Raw genomic sequence first — 27611 nt, forward strand, 5'->3', positions numbered from 1 at the left:
AATAGGGGCAGCAAGTACAACGCTCCACTGGGTTTTTTTTGGATGCCCACTGTGGGTCTGTGGTGCTATTCTGCTTTGCAAGAGACAAAGCAATATACTACTCTGTAAATGCGTAGATCCAAACAATCAGGACTATTGATTTCTAGGTATTTATTCAAGATTTAAAGGCCCATTACCTTTCCGAAACAAAAACATAAGTTTCTAAAAAAACGTTCATAACATCAGGAAATATAAATTGATGGCCTAAGATGAGGTTACAATACCAAACAAATGCAAGATTTCCTCCGAAATCTATGTAACAGTGAAGCTACCTTTCTCTGTTTTGCCGTCTGTCACAGTGATAGTCAACTAGCTACCGCTCGGTAATTAGGACGACGGCGGGAAACATAATACGACCCGCGTTATGAAAATTAAAATTCAATTTATTTAAATCTAATTGTTTAGAAGGTGATTACAGGTATAGTATCAGCGGTAAGCTAATAACTTTTGCAACTCTACAAATTTATCAATCTCGTTTTACATTTCAATTAAAAAAAATAAAAGCCGTTTCGGAAAGATAGTGGGCTTTTAACTAACCAAAATTACATTATTTACTGCTGTAAATGTGAGTACATACGTGTTTTATGAAAGTTATAAGATAACCACACGTACTGCATGGAAAGGCATCATTCTAATTTGAACTTTTGACCACAGAAATCGAAATCAAAGTAACTTCATAGTAATTATGTTATACGACCCATTTTATTTAGATGCACTTTGATTTATCGGAAAACAATATATATTTTTGATAAGCAGTGTGGCTTTATTGGAATAGATGGGGTACTTCAAGGTAACCTTCTTTGGCTTTTATTTTTTCTGATATTAGACTTTAAAATCAGTTTCAATTTTTATGTATGCAAAACTACTTTTTGTAATGCTTTGTTTGTGTTTGCTATAATTTTAGTACATGTAATTCCAATTATCATCCAGCGTAAAAAAAACAATAACAACAACATCAACAAAAATCATTCAATCATGTATGTTCTATGTCAAAACTGTTCTATGAAAAACTTGCTCAATACGTTAATCTTAAACGTATACAATGTACACTGCATACACTACCTATGCCGCGAGCATGTATGGAAAAAAATAAGAAGAAAAAACAAGGGAGGCAACCGTGGTTTCCTTAGAGTCTTCTGTGGCAGATTTGACGACAATATCATGAACTCGGTAAACGCCATATCAGGTCCAGTAAAGTATAAGTGACGATGACAGATATTACAGGTTATGAGAGTTATTCTGGTGCCCAAATTTCCCACGTAAAGCCACTGGTTTCGGATGATATATTTGATGTATTGTTACGACTATAGCGATTTGATTTGACTATCTATAAGTTTTGTGAAACATGATAATAGTAGATATACTAAATTCAATCTTCATATATAATTCAGCTGAATATCTGATACTTTTCAAAATGGCCGACAGTTTATGATAATTAAGTACATAAACTCCATCCTCAAATATTGTATGAATTACGGCTTATTTTACGGCTGAGTCAATTTATTGTATAAATACTCGGAAATGTCTCAGGCTTCACTACATTTTCCGATCCTCCGTATAAAAAAACCCAAATCATTCATACCTTGTATAACATACACAAATATCAAAAGCCATTCAGGATGTGATATCCATACACACACGCAATTCATCTTTTATACACATCAGTTTCATTTTAATAAGACATTTAAAGGGTGTGAGTGGTGACTTCTATTAATATATATCAAATGTCAAATGACGACGCCCAACTTGTAAAAACCGTGATTAATACGTGTATTACATCACGTTATTTCCCGGGTAATGTAGGTTGTCATCAACAGTCAATCGTACGAGGGATCACGTGAATAGTGTTATTGTATATCGAACCCTCCAACAAGTGAAATTTACATTTGATATTTTACACCTAACACCATTCATCATTCTGGAGAACTCTTTAGAAAATAACACAAATGGTGCAACATGTAAATTGTTTTCAATAGATATTCGATGAAATCAATCACGTCTATATAAGAACGTATACGTTGATTTAGTGAAAACTGTTCTATATTTTTTTCTTTCTCTTTAGCCATGTGCATGTACACCATCGCTGTGAACCTTTTTCATTGTCATAAAGCAGTCGATCCAGCGAGAGTTGCTATTGTTTTTGTTTTTCTATTAAAAAGGGTACTACCAGGTACAAGTGTACGAGTATACTATTATTTTATATATCGCCAGTGCTCTTTTCACGATCAGCTATTCATGTCTTGCATCTATTAATGTTTCACTAAACCAGACCTGGTTAACACCACTACATTTCTACACATTCCGATTCACGTTCTTGTCTGACAACTGTCTGACATTTTGACACATGCAAATAACTCTCTAAGCAGTAGAATAGATCACGTTTTGTGAAGATACACCACTATATGTATGTAAGATAATCCTTGTTTATATATTATATACCAGGTCCACGTACGATTACTGTTCGCGTCAGATTTTATGTATGTTGATATAGACCCATACAGTATATATATATATGTTCATGTATGGCGTTGTTGATGACTAGTATGGTCGCTTTTACATTAATTAGACAAATGGCAAGTAATTATAAGTTGTAGCAGATATTATCCTCTTTGAATGTATTTTGGAGGACTGAGATATGCTATTTCAGAGAAGATATGTTTTTAATTAGAGATACAATAAGAATAGTGTTATTTCGATTGACCAATTAAAATCGACGCACATTGTGCACAGTATGTACGATGCATTACGTGCATTTATAACGATGGTGGAGGTAGAAATGTGTAGAATTTCTACATTGTACCCTTTAAATAGCCACAATAGACAAGTATCCTTATGTATTGTAACAAACAGACCATGGCAGCTGTGACCCTGACCGGACCACGAACTTTCCATGTACGATAACTCACTGAGAAATGAATTAAGAAAACACAAAAAAAAAAAAAAAAAAAAAAAATAGCGATGGTGAAGAGGAGAGAGTGGTTGAATTTACATTGTTTCGTCGTCAAAATTGTCTCTCTACAGAAACATCAGCAGATTCATTACAGCGCAATTTCTGATTTTATTTTGTAGGCAATGTTTAGTTTAGACTTCTACGACTCTCATAATAGTATCTATTCAACCTGTTTAAGTATAGTTTGATGTTCAGAGGTTCCATTGACTTTTTATCTTACTGCGAACTATTATTCATAAACATATACAATGTCGACAGAGTAATGAAATATTTGCCTGATATCCATACAATTATTGAAAAATGTAATGTAAAACAAAAATATAAAGAGCATGTAAAAGAGAAAAGGAAATATGTTAATCAAAGGTTACTAAATTTTGGATCCTATACATACTTCAGTTAAATGGTGTTTCGTGACAACGATTCATATTTTCCATTGTAATGAAAATCCCCCAGGCTAAGGTTAGATTCCACTTCTTTAATTATGATGTTTTTTGGGACGACGGATATTAAAATTCTGGCGCAGAGTATGTTTCACCCGAGATATAATAGTTATAATTAAATGCCAATTTTAAGTAACAGTTCATGTGTATTGCACATTATAAATAAAAAAATAAAACAAATCCAACATTTTTTTATGTTTTCGTTCTAGAAAAACAATTGCTTGGATCATTTATTGCAATTTAAAATGTTGGCGGACAGATAATACAGGCCTCCATAGGCTTGGTCAAGGTTTGTTTGAAAAGAATCATTTTTGCTTATTCTAATAACGAACACAATCAGTTTTATAAACTCAAGCTGTATTACCAGTTGGTATTTAAAATATTCTTAAGTGTTCTACAAGGAGACGTTCTTTGGCCCTTAAATTTGTGTTCATATTTTGTCGTGTCATAAAAATGAACACAAATTAAAGGGCCAGATAACGTCTCCTTGTAGAACACTTTAATGTTTTACATACCAAATTTTGTTACACCACTCTCTTGTCTCGTTTAAGCAGACGCTTGATACTGCGCACTTTGTCTGGCGTGGCATACGAAGCCAACAAGAGTCAGGATGAATGAGACTACATGTAACCACTCTTAAGCCCTCCATCTGTGATTGATTTCCACAGCCCGATTAAGGACATTTTTTGTTAGTTTTGTTGAAACGGGACTGCTATCGTGTAAGTGACGGAACTTTGTATATTTCAAGGAAACATACCGCTCTTTCCAACGATAAATAATCGTTTTTATGAAGACTTACTAGAAATGAGTTTTTAGCCACTAACACTACGTAGGGTAGAATGTTTGTTCCACCCTTCTGGTGTATAGTTCAGCTAGAATAAGGATTTTACCGATTTTTAGGCTAGACCCCTAATTCGTCTAAAATTATCAATAAGCATTCTGGTGGGTCCATATTGGTATGAAGTGTAACTAATTTTCAGATTTCTTACACCGCACCACTTTTGAGTTGAACCCTACCCATATGAGGAAGTCTATGGGTTTTATACTCTGTCTATTTGTTTGGTTTATGCCCTGCAAGAAAAGCATTAGAATGGTACCTGTTACCCCTATTGTACGATCGTAAAAGGCGACTAAATTTAGGATGTTATCGTTGCTTTTCTTCCTTATTAACTTTCTTCTTCCGAACGTCTCCCTTGAAAACGCCTCACTTTTGGACATCGGTTGAGCACTCGCCCATGTGAGGTAGGCTATAGGTTCTGTCCCAAGGCCGAGACACACCAAAGTCTATAACTAGCTTCAGAAAATATTGGCGAAATTTCTGCTTTACGGCACTCAATGCTTCAGATGAGTGATTGTAAAAGGCGACTAAATATAGAATCTTTCTTTTTCCTTCTAACTGACATTCATGTTCCTAACGTCTATGGCTTCTGTCCTTGGGCCGAGACACACCATAGTCTACAAACGTGATAGCTTCCCTAAACATTGATGGCGAGATATTTATTACACAGAAACAAAATACACATGGATTTGTATAAGTTCTGGACCGAAAAAAACCAACCCTATGCTTATTGAGAATCCAAGAAAATGGCTCAATGTTAATCTTAATGTATTATTTGAGAACCTTGACCTCCAAGTTAATACAGGAACTAACAAGAAGCTTGGTCTCTTAGGAACCTTGACATTCATGAACAATTAGGATTCATGGACCTTGACCTTTTGAGTTAATGCATGTTCTAAGAACATTTGACTGCATGTTGGTATATTATCGCAGATCAGTACACGTGGCCTTCATGAAAATTTAGGATCTATGAACCTCGATTTTTGTGTTAATACAGGATCTAAGAAACTTGACAGCATTGTTAATATTAAATTCAAGAACATCAGCCTGTATTAATACATGGATAAGAAACTTGACCTTCCTGGTAATATTATATCTAAGAACATTGGCATTCATGTTTTGAAATACATGATCTAAGAACAACCTCTATCTCAATACTAAAAATGTATCTAAGAACCTCGATATAACGTGGTTCGTAGTTCCTATTCTACACGAATATTATACCCAGCAGGTTACAAACAAACACTGTGTCGGGTTGGTTCGCTATTTATTTCATTTAGTCCTATTAACAGCTAGGGTCATTTAAGGACGGTCTGCTGATATGGAATGTGTTTGTGTGAATGTCGGTATATTTTGGGAGACTGGAGGGTGTCGGGATCACTAGAGCGTTTTAAATAGGCGATCACTGCCTGTAACAAAGGATTTGAATCCTGTGCCCTGCGTGACTTGTACAAAAGATTATCATGATAATAGGGACATTATAAAGGCAGATTTCGGTATATTTACGTTCAACTTTCGTTATCTGCGAACATATTGCATATTTGTATTTTTGTGCTTGCTGTTTGTGATTGCATAAGCTACGACTGCATTAAAATAACATTTTCCTGAAAGATAATTATTTGCATTTCAAGTTACTGCACAAATGATAGTATTTAAAAAAAACCTCGTAACTTTAAAGTTCAGGGGTGGGATTAAATGAAGAAAATGTCTACAGAGAAACAAGATAGAGCGCAAATATGCGCTGCAGGTAAGGCGTTATAATTGTACCTGCTGCCCCTAATGCATAATCGTAAAAGGCGACTAAATTTAGGATTTTGTCTTCTCTTCTTCCTTATTAACTATGTTCTTTCCAACATCTCCCTTGACACCACCTCATTTTTGGCATTCTGTTGAGCGCTTGTCCATGTGAAATAGGCTCTGGGGTATCTCCCCTGGCCGAGACACACCAAAGTCTATAAAAGTGGTAACTCAATTTGTTTATTTCCGTAAGCCTTGCGGCTTATAAGACACAAAGTACAATTTTAATACATATTGAATAATTTAAACATGTACAGGAGAGTGATTGTATACAATAAAACACAAACATTAGCACACAATTATTATACATCATATACTATACCGTTACGGTGTATTAAGAGACTGAGAACGTAGCTTGAATTGCGCTCCTGTTTAGCGCTCAGCAAACGAGGAGGGGGACGACTGGTTGGCCCGTTGTCAGTACAATGTGACTGAGTGAAGTGTATTGCTTGGTGTCTCCGACGGCATACTTCTATGGTATAGCACTATAAAAGGGGCAAGAGTTCCACTTTACGAGAAGACACATCACGAGTATACCGCAGTCTCCAAAAACACACGCCCTGCACTTCATACACACTATACACCTCATGCATTGGAGGCCGTCCTTACATGGCCCTGGCTGTTAATAGGACGTTAATTAAAGAAACAAACGCACGATCCAGAAACACATGTTTAAAAAGAAACCACTGTGTTCGACTATTCGGTCATGCATCCTTTTAGAAATGTTCAAAATATTCAAAACCATTCTTATCGCAAATATTCACAAATCATCGATCTCGGTCACATACTTTTCTTTTTAACCTAGCGCTTAGAGTAGTTCTAATACTGTCAAGTAGATGATATTTAAATGTATGCTGGACAGTACCGGTAATCATTTCGTTTTAGAGCTATTAATTCCTTGCATGAAATGCGTGCTGATAAATGATTTGAAATGCACTGTGAAGACTTCCTGCATGTAATGTGCCTGAGGCACACGATAGGCACATTGGATTTGAACGTCGACTCGTGAGATAATCATACTCTTGGCATGTCGTTAACATGGGAGATATAATAACCGAAAGTGTAAGGACTTGTCATTATCTATAAATAGGCCTTAGGCAATATTACCAAAACAGTGTACTGTTAATGGTTATTTTTTCACTTTTTTTTTCTTTTCTCCCTTTCTTTGCATGGGGGATTAAGCTTATATTTAATGTATATTTCCACAATAGACACATTGTATAAATACATTACCGTTTGACATATGAATCATGAACACCACTTTCCACTATAAACATAACATTTATAAATGAGAAAAAAATAAATCATGTCCTTTCTCGTAGTTATCCAAGATTATACTTATAGATGCACCTTAGCGAAGATGAATTATAAAGTATACATGCGCTACATTTCAGTAGAGGGTCGAAATCAAATAACATATCCATATTTCAAATGTGTCTTCAACTTTACAATTAAATTAAAACTACGAAAGGAAATTTGTTTGACTTCCTACTTTAAGAACCATATCGGTTTTGCTAGTCAGCATATGACGTCAGGTTCGCCTGTGGTCAGTATACTCAAAGTAAGGTGGCTAAGGTGAATATTCCCTCTGGATGAGGTCTGTCGAATGTGATTCTCCTTCGTGGTCATTTGATCCTGAAGACTCTAAATGGACATAACAGTTGTCTCCAATATTCACCTCTCGAATCAGGTAAGATGTTCAGCTGTCGTCTGTGCCCTTCGTCAGTGTTGTAAATTAGGGTGATACGTTCTGTGAGATGGTACTATTGTTTTAAGGTTTGAGAACACTGTTTAAACTTGTTTGTGTATGTCTATATATCACTTCTTATGTGTGCTCGAATATAACTTGGTATAAAGTGTCTATATATCCGTCCTAACCTTAGATATTACTGTTAACTGGTAGATTGATGTATTAATGTTTGTAAACTGTGGTAAATTTCACATATTATACATTTCAGTTTTGCAAGTCCACAGTGTTCAGTACATAACATTTCTGTCACCAAATAACCGCATCATTATGTTTACTAGTGTTTATAGCATGTCTAGTAGGAGCGCTGGTTTGACCGGGCTCGACTTTACATAACCATACACATCGCGTCCTTTTTGACCTTGTAAGGAAAATGGTGGCTGTAATGCATATTTTTTTTTTTTTGCTTTTAAAGATTTTCTTTAAATTTAGAAACAACGCTACAATATACGTGTCAACAGTAATATATATAGGTTAGGAAAGATGTAATGACACTTTATATCAACTTAGTTATGTTCAAGTACACTTAAGGAGAGATATAAGGCATCCAAAAAATCACTAGTTTAAACCACAGCGACAATCCTAAACCACAGCGACAATCCTACCACAGACGTACACCCACAAATACTTATATGTATATACCAAAAACTCTCTCACACACTATCACCAAAAATATAATATCATCGTTACAAGGTACAACTGTATATGATAATGTACTTGTACTTTATCTTAGGTGAATGTGTGCGCCGAATCCACTTTTTCCTTACAATTTATTAAATTAAATGAATAGCATGTAGAGTTTTTTCGAAATGTAATTCCATACAACGGCATATGAAATTAATTAAAATCAAATAAATTAACTATGGGATACCTAGATACTGTAACCATGAGCTACCTGTATACTGTAACCATGGGGAACCTGGATACTGTATCAATGTGATACCTGGATACTGTATCCATGGGATACCTGGATACTGTTACAATGGGATACCTGGATACTGTAACCATGGAGTACATGGATATTGTAACCATGGGAAACCTGTATATTGTAAACGAAATTATTTCCGTGTACAATTGTCCTTTGCGAATTTTATGACCACTAAAATGTTAAGAACACTAGAGATTTTATCTAAATCGCAAAATTAATCCTTGTGAATGAGTCGTTAGACATGCAAACGCAGGCCCTGCAGGTAGGGCGTTAGAATTGTACCTGCTGCCCCTATTGCATGATCGTAAAAGGCGACTAAATTTAGGATCTTATCTTTTCTCTTCTTCCTAACTGACTTTATCTTTCCTAATGCCTCCCTTGGCACCGCCTCACGTTTGGCCTTGAGTTGAGCGTTCGCCCCTGTGAGGAAGGCTCTGGGTTCTGTCCCCTGGCCGAGACACACCAAAGTCTATAAAAGTGGTAGTTTCTGCTCCTGCTTAGCGTTCAGCATACAGGGAGTGGGACGACTGGTTCGCCCGTTGTCAGTATAATGTGACCGGGTGGGGTGTGTTGCTTGGTGTCTTCGGCGGCATGCTTCAGTGATATAGCACTATAAAAAGGGCAACAGTTCCACTATACAAGAAGACACAACACGAACATACCGCAGTCTCCCAGTGCACTCACCTCGCACAACATACACGCAACACACCGCATGCATGGGAGGCCGTCCTTACATGACCATAGCTGTTAATAGGACGTTAATAAATCAAACAAACAAAAAACATGCAAACGCGAAATAATATATTTTTTATTTGTTTTCATACTAAATCCGACTTTCTGATTGGTAGATACCTTTTTTTCATATTTCTATAAAGAAAAAAATCCAAGAATGACGCGAAAACCCGACGTTATCATGACGTCACAATAGAGAATTCGTCGTTGCGTATTGATTTTGAAAAAAATAATTCATCGGAAAATCAATGGAATCGTACGTTTAAACGTATATAATATTATCAAGTAGTCTGGAAAAATAATTGCATTGATGTCACCATTTATTAACTTCATCGGGTTATGTAATAAATTTTGTTTGCAAACTTTGGTGAGAATCTACTACGCGAATTCACATAAATGTAGTTTGCAAACAAAATTTCTTTCATACCCCAATGAAGTTAAAAAAAGTGACATCAATGCTAAAATGAAGTCGACACGAAAACAAGATATTTATCAGTTACCGTATATTAAACAGTATTGCGATGGTTTAAATGCTATCCAAGATTATTGTAGTTGATATACTATATCCTATTGTCATTCGCAATTATGTTATTAGGATTATATCTTTAATTCCAATAGGTTTATTGTATGCTCTTGCTGATATCGCTCTCCAATCAATTCCAAATCTGGATAAGACGCTTTTGGGATTTTAGTTCTCATTAAAACTCAACATAAAGAACATGTCGTTCAATTTGGCGGGATTTTGTTTAACATGCTATCGATAGCTATGCATTTGTTTGATTTAAGCTAATGACTGATTAAATATTCTAGGCACTAGCGATCTGGCAAACTACCGCAGCTGCAAGATACGGGCGTAGATATTGAATGGAATGTTGGAATGTTGTTTAGATGGATTGGAATGTGTGATATAGATTTTTTAAAATAAAATTAGTATAAGTCTCCGTTATACTGAGTCTGATGGTAAATATTTATATTAAGTGATTGGTATATTTCAAGCCAGGTAATACTTAAATGTAAATGTTTAAGTAAACATGATATGTTGTTCAAATCGATATCAATATTGCATAATAGTAAATCAGAGAATAATGTGGAATATTGACATTTAAAACAATGATGTCAGCGTTTTCATAGTTGTAATACGATTGTCGAGTATAACATCCAATCGACCTGCGCTGCCTGATATGGTACTAGTCAGTACTTGACAGTTAATATATTTCACGTCAAAATCGAACGTCATAGGCAAATACAACCTTCATGATAATCAATTGTGCTATGCATAATTAATATGTAAAATGGTCCTATATAGTGTTATTGCGAAAAAGCCTATGTGGAGAAGAATATAAGCCATAGTATAATGAAGGTAAGTACGAACTTAAAATTGATTGTAATATATACCTACAAGGCTGATATACTGTAGTACTAGGATGTGATCAGCGAGTGATCGATATCGCGAGTAGGATGTCACCCTGGGGCGAGGTAGTACTATCACTGGTAGGTTTTGTTATACCTAATGGGACGGATAGTTATATACACCTGTTGTCGATAGCATTCACTTACTGGATACCCAGAGGTGCATACATAACAGACGTCATTAATTGCTGTAATATGTGTCCCGGTATACATTGACACCTTGTATTGATGATAATACGTTTGTCATCTCGCAAGCGTCCTTGACGTGACGTCAACTTTTACATAGGCTGTAAAACATGATGACAATGCTGCTTTTCATACAGTTTATATTTGTATTTATTACTAGTATATGATTAAAAAAAATAATAGAAAAAAATAAAATCATTTCCATCAATATTTAATTTGTAGATCAATATCAAGTATATTTAATACAACTGTATTTGGAAGTTATAATATCCACAAATATTTCTCGATATAATTTCTTGGTGAACATTAAGTTATGTATCAGTTTAATTGCTGATAGTGCAACACTGCTTACGAAACGAAACACAACTTAATCAGTTAGAAGTATTATTTTGAAATCTTTTGTTATGAAGTATTTCATACTGAGTTCCTATTTTTTACAATATGTTTGTAGTGCTAAATGAATTTCAAGCTAGTGAGATGTCATTACCCAACTATGTTTTAGTCTTCTCAAGAAATTAATAGGTTGATGTTTGATTAGTCTCTCAAAATTATTATTTTATATTTTCCAACCGTATACAATATTCACTATAAATTAAACTATAATTTAGCACCACCAAATATATGATATGTTTCTAAAAAACATATTTAAGTATTCATATATTTGAACCATATTTGTCACGTAACCATGGCATAATCCACTTTTCGATTTTTTTTTAATAATAACATAATATTTCGACATCGCGAAAACAGACTGAAATAAATACCGAAAACAAAGGATTATATGTCACTCTTCTGTGCAATCTATTTAATCTTTGATCACCTAGTTAGTAACCTCTATCGTAAACCAAGCTGAAAAACGTAATCTACCTGATACATTCTTTACACGATATTAAATGGAACACTTAAATCCTTTTCACCTAGGAGTTAATTTACCTATATACGACAGTCAGTGATAACCTTTATCGTATATAATAATCCCCCTTTACCTGAGCGGATCACCTGTGTGTACACACAGGCAACCCTAGCTTTAGTCTCACGGCACTAGTCACTTTGCCTACAATGTAGCCACTTCAATACACAAAGAAGCCACTCAAAACTGGAGGACATCGAGTGAAAATCTTAAAGAAAAACAAAAACCGGTAAGTTGAAGCAATCAGTTGTGTTGTCTCTAAGTCTTATGCTATATAGACACTGATATATAGTAGCAACACGAGAAGTAAGCTCTGTACCGCGTGATACTAGCTACTCGTGTGTGTGTTTGTGTATAGGACTTTGTAATAGCGTAATGTGTGGCTTTATTTTGATTCCGTCACTGGAACCTCTGGCAGGAGTGGTTCATATGTATATGAATGACATCAGGGACATAAATGAACCATATTCATTACATGGATATAAAACGTTAAAATAACATTGATGACGCTTATAAACTTCTCACGTTAATGATGTAACAGCCAAACTTTAAGTAACTTCCATTTAAGAGAACAAATTACCACATATATAGTGTTGTATTTATTATTTTGAAGTGCTGACATGTTCTATACACCATCCTTACCTCTTTTTGTGCTTTAATGATGTTATATTTTATATGGTACCATCATATTTTAACGAAAATATTATTTGATGTCAAAAAGTCGTAAGTAGAATGTACTCGTTACGGATGTACTAGTAAAAATAAATATCAAATTACTCACGGATGTTAACATGGGTCATTTGTTTAAATGTAAAACCTTCTTTTCGATATATAGATTTTATTTAATGTATTACCAAGATTTATAAAAAGTTGATATGTTTTCAATTAAATATCCCACTTAAATCTATTCGAACTGATGTACCTTACATCTGTATTTTGATAAATGAATATAGCAACTACAGTCTAAAATGTTTTTCTATATTGAATCACGCAACTTGAGAAGGTTTCAATTACAAAAACGTCTTGTCACTTTTTAATTTCTTTTCACCTGTTCACGAATAATCATCACCCATAATTGTTTGGTGTCAATTTTAAATCTATTGAAATTAAAGGTACGGGATACAATTTAAACGAACAAAGCAGAATAAAGGTGCATTAAAATAACAATGTGACCTTTGTTCTCCGTTGTAATCGCACTTCCTTTTGAACTTTAAACGCATTGAAACAGTGAGGATAGATTTCAACTAATCTGTGTCGTATACATTGTTCTCATTTGTTTTCAAGCTATTCAACATAAGCTTTAACAGAGATGTAAGCGATCACTTTTACTAAAATAGTATTTCATAATCTTAGTCAGTGTAGGGACATTTTTCATTTCATTAGATAAATTTAGGTCATTTTAGAATGGAGATGATATATCCATCGTAACATATTGAAAATGCCATATTATAACATCAATCATAGCAATAAAAAACCACATGATAAATATTTTAAAGAAGACTAATGAAAACGTCCATTTGTTCCGAACTGAAATCTGTCTGGAAGTTTTCCGGCTGTACAAGTATGATCTGTTATCTGTTATGACCTATATAAGTATGGAGCATTACATCAAAGCTATAACGAGTTAGTACCCATCCTCCTCTTTCTGTGATATTTTTGCTTTGCACTCTATGCACCTGTACTCCGACAAGAATGATATTATCTTTGCGTTCCCGCACTAATTATTTAATGGTGCTATGAACAGAACACTAATTATATCCAGACAGAACAGGCAGTGCCGCTATAAAATCGTTGAATTCAGGGGAGGTAATTCTTAATGTGCGAAAAAAGACAATTGCATATATATAAACAACTCAAGCGAGCATGTCAGTGCTCGTAGTGGCGTTTCACGTAACCAATACACACAGATTGTCGATAAAAGTGGTGCACAGGTACATTACTATGTACATATCGCGTGATTCTCGCCTCAGTGATAACGTATATTACTCATTCACCCGAATCGCTAGGGTTGGGTCAAGTAATATAGGTATTTAAATCAAACCGATCAAAAAGGAGTATATACTTATCACTTCAAAATCAAATCCCGCATGAAATACATTCATATATAAATCGTGTAATGTATATGTACTTACTGTCGGTGTGACGAGCCGTAAAATAATACGAGGAGCTGTGGGGGGCTCCGTTAAGGGTTCTCATCTTACAGCGATTCCTATGGACATGCATACACTATAATTTATATCTATGATTTTTGGTACAATATTATTGAAAAGGCGGAGACGTGGTGAGTGACATGTTTATTTGGAGCCTGATAAATTCGTGTGGTGTCATATATGATCTACTGCGACTTGCTATTATTTGCACATGTAGATAAAAGTTATATATAGCATTATATACCTGTTCATATACCGCTGGATACAAAGGTGAATGTTTCTTCATGTCGGAGGCTGCCTCGCTGTCAACTTACCATGTGAGTAGTTTATACTATATGTCCTTAGTACCATTGTGATGGCTTTTGTTTAATTATTCATTAGAGAATTTATCTATATCTTTGTACAATATATGTAGGCTATTTCCACGTTAAACATTGAGCAATCTTTGACACAGAATCGTGTCATATGTTACGGGCATTTTTGTCAGAAAAATAACATTGGAATCTACGTTGGATAGAGTTAGTAAATGATTTAATCATTCGGATAATTTATTTTTGATCAAAGGCCTTTAAGGAAACAGGATCAGCTGATATTTATACGAGACGATGAATTTCATTACAGATGATAAATGAGAATGTGTCAGTTAGCGTTCAGGTCATTACATACTCACAGAGGCAATTTCTTTGAGGAGAAATCCGACATGAAGAAACATTCTCCTTACTGAAAGTTATTGTTGACGTGTATATAACAATGGTGAGAGTGTTTGGCCAGACACCGCAATACATCTTATCTAACGTGCAGTAAATACTGACAGCTGTGTGTTGGGAGGCCGTGTTTATGAGAACATCTGTATATGTGTGTGTGTCGAGGTGACTGGAGTGGCTATAACCATATTTATGGTCTAACGCTGAATGTCAACATGTTATCTATTGATTGAACCAACTATTGATTTTATGATATTATTTCTAAAAACCAATATTTCATCTCGTGGCATATCACATCGACATTTTAATCATTACGAGTCAACGTTATCAGTTTGACGTCATTGCAATGTTATGATAAACTTTCCACTAGGATGGATACTTTAACACTTAATTGGCCCAAGTTTGATAAAATGTACTTGTTGTGATTATTTGCTGGTATATCCTACGATTACTATATAAATGTACCACGTATAGTACCAAGTGACTGTCCCCTCCATGACTTATATATATATATATATATATATATGTCACGTACGTGTGAGCTAGGTACATAGTTAAAAAGTAACAATTCAATTCATGACGGCCTTGACCAGGGTGAACGTGACGGGAAACGATGCTGAAGATGACATGTTCAGCCTTCCAGAACAGTTTCAATGGTCTCATTTTAACTCTCTTCTATAGTCACAACCTGAGTCGTTTTTATCGATTTCGAATCTTTTCTCGCTTTTGTATCCACTTGTTGTCCCCTATTAAGACTGAATGTCTTACAAACACAACAATCTACAGTAGCTACCGCGTATTTATCGCTGTTTGTGCCCCTGTATCAGGCTAGGATGGGTGTAGGACCCCGAGAATGTTTGATTAGCTTATCTAACTAGTGCCATGTATTGTGTGAGACTACCATGTTTGTTCTTGTTGTTTACATTTCAACTCGCTTATTGTTACAGTAAATAAACTCAAGCCTACCAGATTTTTCTGAGCCTTTGGTGATATTCCAGGTAGCCGGAATGTCAATCATAACTTTACCTTTATTTGTAAATGGATCGTACATGTCTGAAGGAATGTAAAGATACAGATCGGTTATGGACTCCCCATTGTTTTTGCGAACTTCATGATCTCATGATATAAAACTATTTTAAAGACAGAAAATCTGATTGAGAAATATCTATTAAAGTGATAAAGTGAATGAGATATTTTATAGTAAATTGTTGTGAACTATTTTGAAGACGAGTTTTCATAATTATAATTTATTATTATTCATAATTAGTATTTTGTCAAAAGAAAACAGAGTAGATAAATACAAAACTCATTGTATAGATTCACATCATATACAGAGGAACTTTATGAAAGAATAAGATGAATGTCTTTATTTAAATTCGAATTCATATTTTGTTCTAAAACATATATTGTTATATTAAGTTAAAGATGGAGCTTCTTCATAGCGTGATGACGTTGAGACATTCGTTATTTACATTCCGTGTTCTGCTAAGTTCTATTAAAAAGAGTTTTTTTTTCTTAAATAGCATTTGCTATATTATATTGTTTCAATGGTTAGATAAGGGGATTAACAATGCTTTTTTGGCAGATATTGAAAATCATATCTTCGTTGTGTACAAAGTCTCTCTAACTAGGTTGCTTTTGCTAAGGGAAAATTAAAACATGTTTCGTTGTTTGAGCAAGTGCAAGAAAGCGAGCCTAAGATATACAATGATTAGAATTCGATGAAGCCCCAAACGAAATACGATATTTTATCACTTAGGACTGTTTGACAACAAGTATTTAATGAAGCTATAAAACGTACAATAAGTTTAATCCTTTCGAATTTTTTTATCGGACGAGTTTTGAAAGACTCATTGAAAGCTCGATACACGTATATTCAAGCAAATATATCGGTATTCAGGCTGATTATCTTTCCAACCGTTTTAGTCCAGGTAGATATATACGACTGTTAATCTTTTAATAGTCAAACACACTTATATGATTTCATGTACAACGTGTACAGCAGTTGTCTCATTAATTGGTACGTCTTCTTGGAATTTTAGATATAAATTTAAAGATGCTCCACCGCTGACAATTCGTATTTTTTCGCTATCAAAAGCAGGAGCAGACAAATAAGGATTTTTCTTCAGTTACAAAATGTATTTACTTTACACATTTACCACCTTTGAAAAGTTTGAGTGTTGCATTTTACTTTAAAATAAAGATATTAAAAATACTTTAAGTTAAAAATATATATTTAAAAAAATTAATTGCGTCCCGAAAAAATACATGGCACTATGTACTATATGGAATGAAGTAATGATTGTGGATGAACGAAAAATGAAAACAAAATTAACTTAAATTACCTTATATTTATTTTTGTGCCAATTAGACACATACATACACGATTAACATCAGTTATTGTTCCAATAATGAGTATCGGTTTAAGCTCTGTAGGAGATTGAGCATCTTTCAGTTGACATTATCATAGTCATAATAAAATGAACCTTGTTATGGTCTTCCGGTCAAAAACTGGACATATATGTTTCGTTGTATGCCTCGGTTAGATAGAAACTATTTTAAGCTTTTTTTGGCGATCAAAATCGATGTGATTTTAATGACGTCATCTTTAATTGGAACATACGCTTGTTGATTAAAAGCAGAATATGACTAGGCCGTGATTAAAAGTCATCTGATCGCATCTTAGCTAGCTGATCCATTGGTAACTGTATTTTATAGGCAACTATATCTATACGCTGTCTTTGAAGTTCTACTTATCTCTGTTCTGTTATCAACATACCCCTGTAGCGTTAAACTTGATACAAAATAAGAGCATTATCTATTCTTCTTGAACGTTATACATGATCACGAGTGATTTGCATTGGTGTTTAAGTTTTATCAACATATTTTGATCCTGACTTATAAAGAAGTCTATATGTTTATAAGATGCACATTGGACGACATTTGTACATGAATTGTGTTGTGGTGTTGTATGGAAAGGCCTCTGTGTATGCGTTGATGTTCCCTGATAACCTAGAACTGAGGTCAAATGTTGAGTTATCTCCTGAACTATTTTTCATCCATGTGATTAATATGACCACTTTCTTGATACTAAGGTTTCCAGTAATCTACCTACAGCATGGTAAATCTGAAACAAATGTCTGTGGTTCTTTTTTGGGAACATCTTTCATTTGCCGTCAACAAGTTAATGTCCGTTAATAACAATGATTGTTGATATAACAAAGATTGCATCAACTGGCCCAAGCTTGTCATGCGTCATCACGTATCTTTAACATACATGTATGATTGGTCTTGAAGTCACCAAAGTTTTAATTAACGTTGAAATGATAGCATCTTATCATTTATCACAAACTAAAAGGGATTAATGTTGGAGATTTGAATCAGGACAGCATCCTGTGCTTGCTTCATCCGTAGAATTAATCTCTGTAAATCACGTTACCATCTTCCGAGTTTTATATTAATTCGATCCATCGCTTTTTCTATCACGCCAACGAGATGATCACATAAATTGTTGATGAACTCTTCATTTGGTTTACGCAGATAACGTTAGCATTGGAATTGAATTTCAGCATGTCGCTTGCAGGCCTTTCTATACGTTGCTGTGTTCGCTAACACATGTGTATGTGGCAGGCTATTAACAGTTGGAAAGACATGAATTTGTGTCGCATTTAAACGTTAATATAAGTTAATACCAGAAGCTGTCTCAGGGCATTTCATGATGGCGACTGATTCCGGCGTAACCATAGAAACAATGGTATAATTATCCTGGCATCAGCATGTATCTACACGAAATCTTCAGCACAGGAGGTAGGCTGTGCGTGGTTATGGCCTGTCTGTACTAATACCAGAACGAAAGAAATATACAGGATAACGATTATTGTTCATATTTATAAAAAAATCGTAATGACTTTCATGATCAATAAGTTATGGAAATTCGCTTTCTAGACGATCGTAAACGATGAATTGAATATACTATTCAGTCCTCTAAGAAAATCAATTTTTGATGACAACATTTAAAAAGGCCTATTTGTGTTTCGGTCATGTATATTGAAAATGGAACGCTTGGATATAACGGAAATTCACTTGTTACAGTGTAATTTCTAAGTCACCTTAACTCACAATGGGATGACATTTCTTTCTTTAAATAAGCAGTCACCACTCATCAGAACGCTATAGGATACAAAAATACTGCAACGAATGGATATTTTTATTCTCTGAAGAAATCTAAACGCGGATTAATTTGATTTGTTTTACGCCCTACCGACCTTTAAGCGTCCTGTAGCTCAGAGTAAAATAGGTCAATAAAATTCAAGGAAGATAAGAATGGTATACTGGTACGTAATACAAGGTGTTAAGTAGTTGAAGCTTCCAGTATCGATCGATAACTCGACGTCACGAGAAACTGCTCACGAAAGCTGTCTATTTGGTGTTGAAAATTAAATTCCACAGAGGCTAAGCGATATCATGCTAGGATTCATCGATAAATCATATCTAATTATATTGACAATCGTGAGCTGTCTTAGATGATAAGCCAACGTAGTCCACAAACTTTGATGTTGTTCTGCTGAAACTAGCATCGGGTGTATGTTTACATGTAGTATGTCTATATCAATAGTAAGCAGGATAAGCCTTTGACCATAGAGATAACAACTGAAGCAGATCTATAAGTTTGTAAACATTATATTCTGTACGAATGATGGTCATTTAGAAATGTTTATAGTCTGTAAATATACTCGAATACGCTTGACGTCTTGCTTGTCGGTCTACTATGGTTTACTGTACATATCGATACCTTGTTAATCCTACTGTTCTATAATATTGTTCACTTATGACATTTTATGGACAAAATATATCACCATAAGATTACTGCCAAACATGTACTTTCCTAAACGCCTATTATCGTAATTTTCCAATTTCTGTTTCCAATATATAAGTTAATAAATGATTGTATCATTACTCATTAATGATGATATCGTAAATCCGAACGGATTTTATTATATATAAATTTGCAACAAAACAAAATATCATCATGTTGTTTTTAGTACACACTATATAAATGCATGATGTAGACAACGTATGTTAACAGGAACACCTCTGTCTATATCAGATTATTGTGAGTCACGATATAATTCTCACACACTCCCAATCGTACGACAGACTAGGAATGCCAGTGAAACACGGTGAAAACCTCTACCGTCACTGCTACAGGAAATGTGTGACAACATTGGTGACGCGTCCTACTGCGAAACAATTACACTACATAATGTGATAATGCTATCGTTAAGTGACATTCTCTGGATGACGGTGGGTGCTCGTGTTGTGTTCAAAGGAAGTTAAATCGCATTTTATCAGTGGAAGTTTAGCCTACTGTTTAGTCAGGCAAGGAATGTCTTTGTGAAGTGAGAATCCCATAACAGTTATTTTCGTTTCCAACACAAGTTGAATCATATGCATCGTGTATTTTAGTGCGTCACGCGGATGTGTATGAAACAATTGAGAAGTAATGAATACGTTCTGTCACGACGATGCTGCTTTCTACATAATATACCAGTGTGCAATATTTGTAAATGTCACTTTTAATGGAAATTTAATAACATAATTCCTATTTTCTAGTAATGTTAAGGAGAAAAGTGGTGTGTGCCTGTATATCCGAAATGTTTCGTTTTGTATGTGCTTGGCAATCTTAGCATTCGTTCCTGTAGCATCATTTCTCTTCGGGAGTGGTTTTGTTGGCTGTATGATGTGTCCCAATTTAATGTATAGTTAGATAATGTTTATAAAATGCTTTCGAAATTACTCATGTATATATCTTTTTCTATTTCAGAATCCCCGTGATGTCTAATGACGCGGTTGTACGGATATCGCTGAATACAGACGACATTATCTTTGCTGCACAACAGATAATCGCGCAGACGACAAGTGAATTTTTGCCGACACTTATTGGAGTAACGACACTAGTATTTATTGTCATTGCTGCCGCTTCATTCTGTGGATCGTTTCTTAGTTTATGTTTGTATAAAAGATACACGTGTTGTTGCCCGCCTCCAAGACGGCGGCGATACAGACCTCGCGACGACGAGGAAGATGATGATGTCGAGGATCGTGAAGACAGTTCAGATCGACCACGACCACCAAAATACAATGCAAATTCATATCCACAAAACGAAACGTTTCTATGAGGATGTGAATGTCTTCTACAAAACGAGACATCAATCTCCATGATGTTGCTTATTTTCTGTGGTGTTCACCCATTAAAATGGGACAAACGTTTGGAAAAATTACAATTGTGTTCTGTGTGTGACTGAGTGGATGGCGATACTTGTTGGAGTAACTAACCATCATTTCAACTGTGGCGGAATCGTCAACAATGGATGTCGTGGAGTTAACGTTGTTGTGTTGGAAATACGTGGAATACATGACACCATCATTAGCATCATGTCATGTTTTGTGTGCGAGAGTATGATGTAGTGTGTTAACGGTACCACCATAGAATCCAGTTTATGTGATGACATGTGCTCTGCTCTCAAGGATCATAACTTCATTGTGCTGTAAAACGTCAAAGTGACGCGATTTTTTTAACGGCGTCTGTCAGTAATTTGATATCATTTTTTGTAAAACCAAAAATCATGTCGCTGACTTCGTTCAAACCAGTGTGTAACTGATATTGTTTCGATGCTAGATTACACATTATATGACATATAAATACACATTTGCCATGTAATTGGTTCGATGTTGAAATGGTTTTATTTCATATCGTCACGAGATTTTGCGATATTTTTGATAATCGGTTATGACCAGATAATAGATTATCTTAATAAAACCTAGATGCTTATTGACGGACACCGCATATTTATTTTTTACAAATACTTAATTGACTTTATATAATTACGAAAATCGTGACATTGTTGTATACAAGTAACTATTTATCCCAGGAGATTATTAGAAAACATTTAAGTACTATAAATAGACAAATGCTACTTTAAGGACATATTCAATAGAAAAAACTAAATTCAATACATGGCAGAACACGATCTAAACACAGCCACATTGATTCAATGTTAACCAAACAGGTGCCATATTTTGTTATTGGTCTATGACTCATATGCTGGATATTTTCAGTATATTGTTTTATGTCTTACATTATCATGACAGTTATGTTAATGCCAAAGTATTTTTCATCTGTACCGGGATTAATCATGTATATAATGTATACTCACGAAAAAATACCAAATATAACGATATTGTTTCATTGTAACAGTATATGAGATGGGTGATATTATTGAATATCTTTGAATAATTGTGTAGAGTACCGTAATTTCCTGCGTATTGTCCCTGAGGTATACGTTTTTTACATAAGACTATGCCTTATAAGATACATACAGACTAGTTGATGTTCTTACATTCGAAGCAAGTTCCAATAATACGTCATTATTAATTGTTTTTTTAACATACCTGTATCGGGTTTTTTTAAACGAAATCACTATGTCCTTATGGACTTGCTATTAATTGAGTGTTTTTCACACTCGCATCTCCAATGTTTATATCGACGGATACCCGCAGACAATATGCTAGTATGGGTTATCTGGACTTTATTTTACAAAATCATACAAAAATGTCTAATATTGCGTGGGTAATACATAGGGAATTACGGTACTTCGTATGAAATATACACCTACTTGATGACATTCTTAATCTAATTTGGAAATAGAACTGTATGTATTATTTCTTGTACAGGTAAATGTAAATCATAGCTCAGATGAGGTATTAATTTGAAGGTGCTCATAATCATTTCTTGACTTAATTAATGTCGAGAAAAAATAGTTTGGAGTTAAAATTCAAATTGCACGTCAATAAATGTTACGATAATGAGAATTGGTGTAGTTATTTAATTTACGAGTGTGAAAAGCGAAAGAGAATATGGAGGCGATAATTAAAGTAAAAATAGAATGTTATATTTGATTCATTGATTAATTTTGATATGACGTCAAATGCGTGGAGTGTGTCATGAGAACGATTGCCTGTGTGTGAGTGTGTGTTGTCTACGTGGTTTTGACTATCGCCCACTACTTCACTTGAAACTGCCAAAGGCTTCATCAATCGCATAGTCTGAAATGGTTTATACAAGTATATAATGCTGTGCAATTTCTACTGCTTATTTTCTAGGAGATATTACATATGTATGTCCTAATGTATGTCGATATAATATCTCAAATTAAACCTTAGTGATTTTGGATATGATTTCGATATTATCATATTTTTTATATATTGTTGTTCACCATTATGTACTCAGCGATATTTATATATATATAATTGTATCATGGTAACCTTATGCATTACTATTGATGCCATTGTTAAGTTAATTGCTGTAATATACATGTAATTAATATAGAGGAATTGTACCTAGTCATTAACCAGACACTGTATGTTGTTTATTGTTAAAACCTGTTGAAGATGTTGTCTGATTTATTTCCTACATCGCCCCGTCTAATCATATAGTGACCAGGGTAACTGACCATCAAGACAAAACCACTGTATATTTTTGTTTTATGTAACCAATACCAAGATATTTTACTGTGATGATATTGACATGTGTATCAAACGGATACCTCAATGATATGGCAGTGATTTTAGGTAGAGTATCAATAAATGGATTCACAATAAAGTTTATCTTATATAACATAAATCACCAAACCCTTTTGGATCGCAGAATTTAAAATTACTGTAAAACAATATCGTAATATGTCAGTTTCGATACAAGGTTGGTAAAGAACGATAACCGTCGATTAGTACCAACTTTTGGACATTGTCACGTTATGTTGTGACGTGATATTTTGATATTACAATCATAGGAAGGTTACTGGGTCCGAGCTGTTTAAGTATCTCAAAACTCTCATATAATGGTCCTTATTTTACGGAATCAGCTTGTTTTATTATGCTATGAATTGGGTATCTGCTCGATTACAGTACCCCTTTGGATCCAAAGTTGTCGCTAAGTCTTAAAATAAGCAAAATTAACAAACCTGTTATTTTTTGCACTTGCTCAGTATACCTTTTTTAGGATATTTGATAACTCCTTTAATTGTTTTGCTTTTTTCTTCATTCAAACAGAAATTAGATAGATACTTCATTAGCAAAGATGGTATGATCTAGGATATTATTTAACTAGGTCATTATTCCTTTATTTTTTCGATTGTTTCCGTATCTTTATGTTTGTTAACGACAGCAAAACCAATATGTGTGTGTCCAACTGGCGAATTAAGATAACATTATAATAAAGAATTCACCTTAAATATTGGAATATTGGAGTCATAAGGGTGTATTTTAATAATATGTTCGTATATTTTAATTATCCTAATGAACGACCTTTTAAGTGATGAATATTTATATATAAGAAACTGCTAAATCTGGTAATAAAATTATTGAAACATAAAGCCAAGTCTATCATATTTGTTTGTTTTATTCACTTTTACATCAAAGTATGAAGAACTTTTCATCCGTTGAATTTGCTATACTATAGCAGTGTACGACAATAATATAACACGAAATTCATCGATGTCTTCTGAGAATGTTACATAGGTAAAACTAAAGTTCCTGTGATTTACATTATATTAAATATTAAAGCAAATTTAAAAAATGCTTGTGTTTAAACTTTGGTGAAGTGCAAACTCCACAGAACGCATATTTAATTCCAAATATGAATAGAAAACTTTTAAATCAATGTGGTACTTAGTAAATCAAATGAACTCGTAAAATAAAACCATTTTATACTCTACAGAAATCTGAAGAGTTCAAACTTCCGAATTTTTCCTGTCGGAAAATATTAAAATTTCAAAACCAAAAGAACTTGTATATTTTTCATTTGGTAGTTGTTACTATACATTAATACATGTGAAAACAATGACTTGCTTTTGAAGTTAGAAGCCTAAGCAATTGTTTTCATGAACCGCTTTGCAATCCCGGTCCAATCCAAATATCGATACCCTACTTAACCTTATCCTTCAATAGAAACACCAGAGATATGTTTTAAAACTTAAATATTCTAATAATCTTCGGCAAGCTAACATATTTCATGTCATGAGAACATCAACAACACAGAACGTTTCATTCCCATGTGTAAGTATGGGATAAAGTAAAGCTCATCGGATATTGCTAATATGGAGCACTATATTATGAAACAATTTGCAATCTAGGACGTAACTTTCAAATGTGTAAAGATTTATACTCCGATTTATTACATAATGTTGATATGTAGCATGATGCAAATCAGTCATTTTTATGTCAAATAGGTTATTCGAATTTAAAATTTTTAAAGAGCACATTTATGTTGTGTGTCCCACAATTCAATCGAACAAAGGACATGGTCCTATGTAGGAAGATATAGGTGATGACTTACCCGGTCAGGTATTTTCGTTTCTAACGTCAACTAGCGGGTATCAGTTCAAGGTCATTTACGCCTTATCTAGCTTAATCGCATATATTTTATGCACATGTATGTCGGGTAGACTAATAAATCATTTTTATCCATCAAAAGTCATTTAGTGGTCGTTGTTAAGATTCCTATCATTTAAACTGACGTTTGGTGTGAACGCGACTGGTCCTTATGAAGGGACGGTGTTGGTATCATACTTTGACATCAAGGAAATCCTCGTTCTACCAAGCTCCCCATTTAAAATGCACTGCAAGTGAGTTGTGCCGACCCTAAAAATTACCCTCCATTATGTCATAAATATGTCCACTAAGGGCATTTAAGTACGGATTAAAAAATAATTTCTGTACTTTTGCTATCTGCATGGAGTTAAGTTTTATCAATGTAGTTTTTAAACAGACTAACTCTGATGAGGTTTTCATTAAAGGTCAAATATTTGTTATTTCATTTCCTGTCTTTGTTTCTCTAATGCATTTCATCCCGAGTCACTACGATCTTTCTTGATATTTGACCTTTAGTTCAGTGCATAGCAATTGTAAATATCCATTATAATCCGTATTTATCATCAATATGCAATTGAGTTGTACAAAAGTTATAATGACGAATGCTAAAATCGCTAAGTTGATATTCAAATACAATATGCAGTATTAAGGTGTATCGGGTATAATAATCCAGCAGCAAAAATAAACCGTCTGCGGGACGCATATAAAGTTTTCCTTTTAATACTCTAAACAAAGTCACTAATATTTTGTATTTTATCAACATATACATTTCACACTGTCTAATTTGTCGCGAAGCTTCAAAGTAAATAAATCATTCACTTGCATAAAATAAATATATATATACGGAAACGTCACAGCTTAGAAAGGAAATCGTTACTGTGTTTTTCACTGGAGTAGGTGGTGTATGCTGGTATTCTTAAATAGATAGACTACAAGTTTGCCTCGGGCTTACTTTGTAGGAGACTCAGCAGGCAGCCATTCGTGTCGAAAATTAATGAAACTTTTCCGTCCGTGTCTCTCATCTTTATAAATATGTCAAAATGATAAGGCGAATGAGTAAAATAGATAAAATCTTTGTTTAGACAGCTGTTGTTGTTATGCTTCTTAAATAAGGACAAAATTCAGAATTATTAAAATGATTAACTCCTTTGGAATATTTAGTAAAGTACCTTATCGAATCGAAAACAAATATAAAACAAAATCATTTTAATGAGATTGAAAAAGTCAAAAGAATATTATACCTCAGACAGGTTATAAACACTACCTTGCCTAACGTATTTGCTAAATGGGTTTATTCACATAATTTATTACCGAATTAAATATCTTTAATTATATATTTATCAACTGATAGAAAATATGTAAATCTTTAAAACAATAAAGCTTTGACTTCCATAAAGCACTGTTGTCGCAAATTACATATTTAAATATGGCCTAATATGAATATATGCATATATTCATGGTATGAGATATTCCTAACACTGTTCATGTGGTAGTACTGGAGGGATTATCTCCCTTTGTATCGCATGAGGAAACGTGCAACTGTATATTGATAACAGACGTTTCATTGCTAATTGCGGTACTGATTTTTGTCATTATTAAATTCACTTACATGACCAATTATTGAAATATAAAAATCTAAAAGGATAACAAAAAAATATCATTTTATTTTAGTACTCCCTCCATTGATTACCTAAGAATTACTGTAGCACTTGTAAAGCGATATCAATAAGACCTCGTAGATAATTTATTTACCCATATATTAACGCCGGACACAAACAGATAAAGGGCCCATTAACAACGATTGTTTATGTAGAAAACCAATATGCAATTTTGTAGATAATTTTACCATTACAGCATATAATACGTTTTATAGATTATTTAAGCTACCAAGTTTTTTTTGGTAAATCAAGCTCCGACAGGTCTGCAAACAACTAATGATAAAAGTCACTTGGAAACCACTGAGATACATGCATAAACGAGCTCATGATTTAAACAAAGGTTATGCATGGAAACACTTAAATCATAGTTTGAAATGTTTACTTTAGTTTGTAAACTTATACTGGTATATTTAGAAAATGCTTGGTAAAAACTATACCTGAATCACTCTACACGTATGATTTTTACGATTGCGGATGTTCTCTTTGCCTATATACAAAATGTAATGTTATGCGAAAGAAGTATTCTGCGAAATCCAAAACACAGTATAAATCAAGTCAAAACATTCACATTGGAAAAAACAACATATCCTTTTATTTATTAACTCTTTTATAGTTTGGTTTAAGATTGCTGATAAATTAGAATCAGAGGTCAAATGTTGATTAGGTATTATGGAAATACACATTTGGAAAAGCA

At 34.0% G+C, this 27611-nt stretch overlaps 2 long non-coding RNA genes across 3 annotated transcripts in view; one reads left to right on the plus strand and one right to left on the minus strand.

The window, feature by feature from the left end:
- The window catches only part of LOC138317448 (uncharacterized), a 26368-nt gene extending 11966 nt beyond the window's left edge, over positions 1 to 14402 (minus strand). Inside the window, exon 1 of the long non-coding RNA XR_011207763.1 lies at positions 14110 to 14402. This is a non-coding gene — a long non-coding RNA (uncharacterized lncRNA). The remainder of the gene's footprint in view (positions 1 to 14109) is intronic.
- LOC138317447 (uncharacterized) lies at positions 11354 to 23484 on the plus strand. 2 transcript variants are annotated; one of them, XR_011207762.1, is made up of 2 exons: positions 11354 to 12206; positions 20656 to 23484. It is a non-coding gene; the product is annotated as an uncharacterized lncRNA (long non-coding RNA). The 2 variants fall into 2 exon arrangements; XR_011207761.1 differs by lacking the exon at positions 11354 to 12206 and adding an exon at positions 17938 to 20230.
- The last annotated feature ends 4127 nt before the right edge of the window (positions 23485 to 27611 follow it).

Source organism: Argopecten irradians, chromosome 3 (genome assembly GCF_041381155.1).
Source record: "Argopecten irradians isolate NY chromosome 3, Ai_NY, whole genome shotgun sequence".
In the NCBI taxonomy this organism is placed as follows: Eukaryota; Metazoa; Mollusca; class Bivalvia; order Pectinida; family Pectinidae; genus Argopecten; species Argopecten irradians.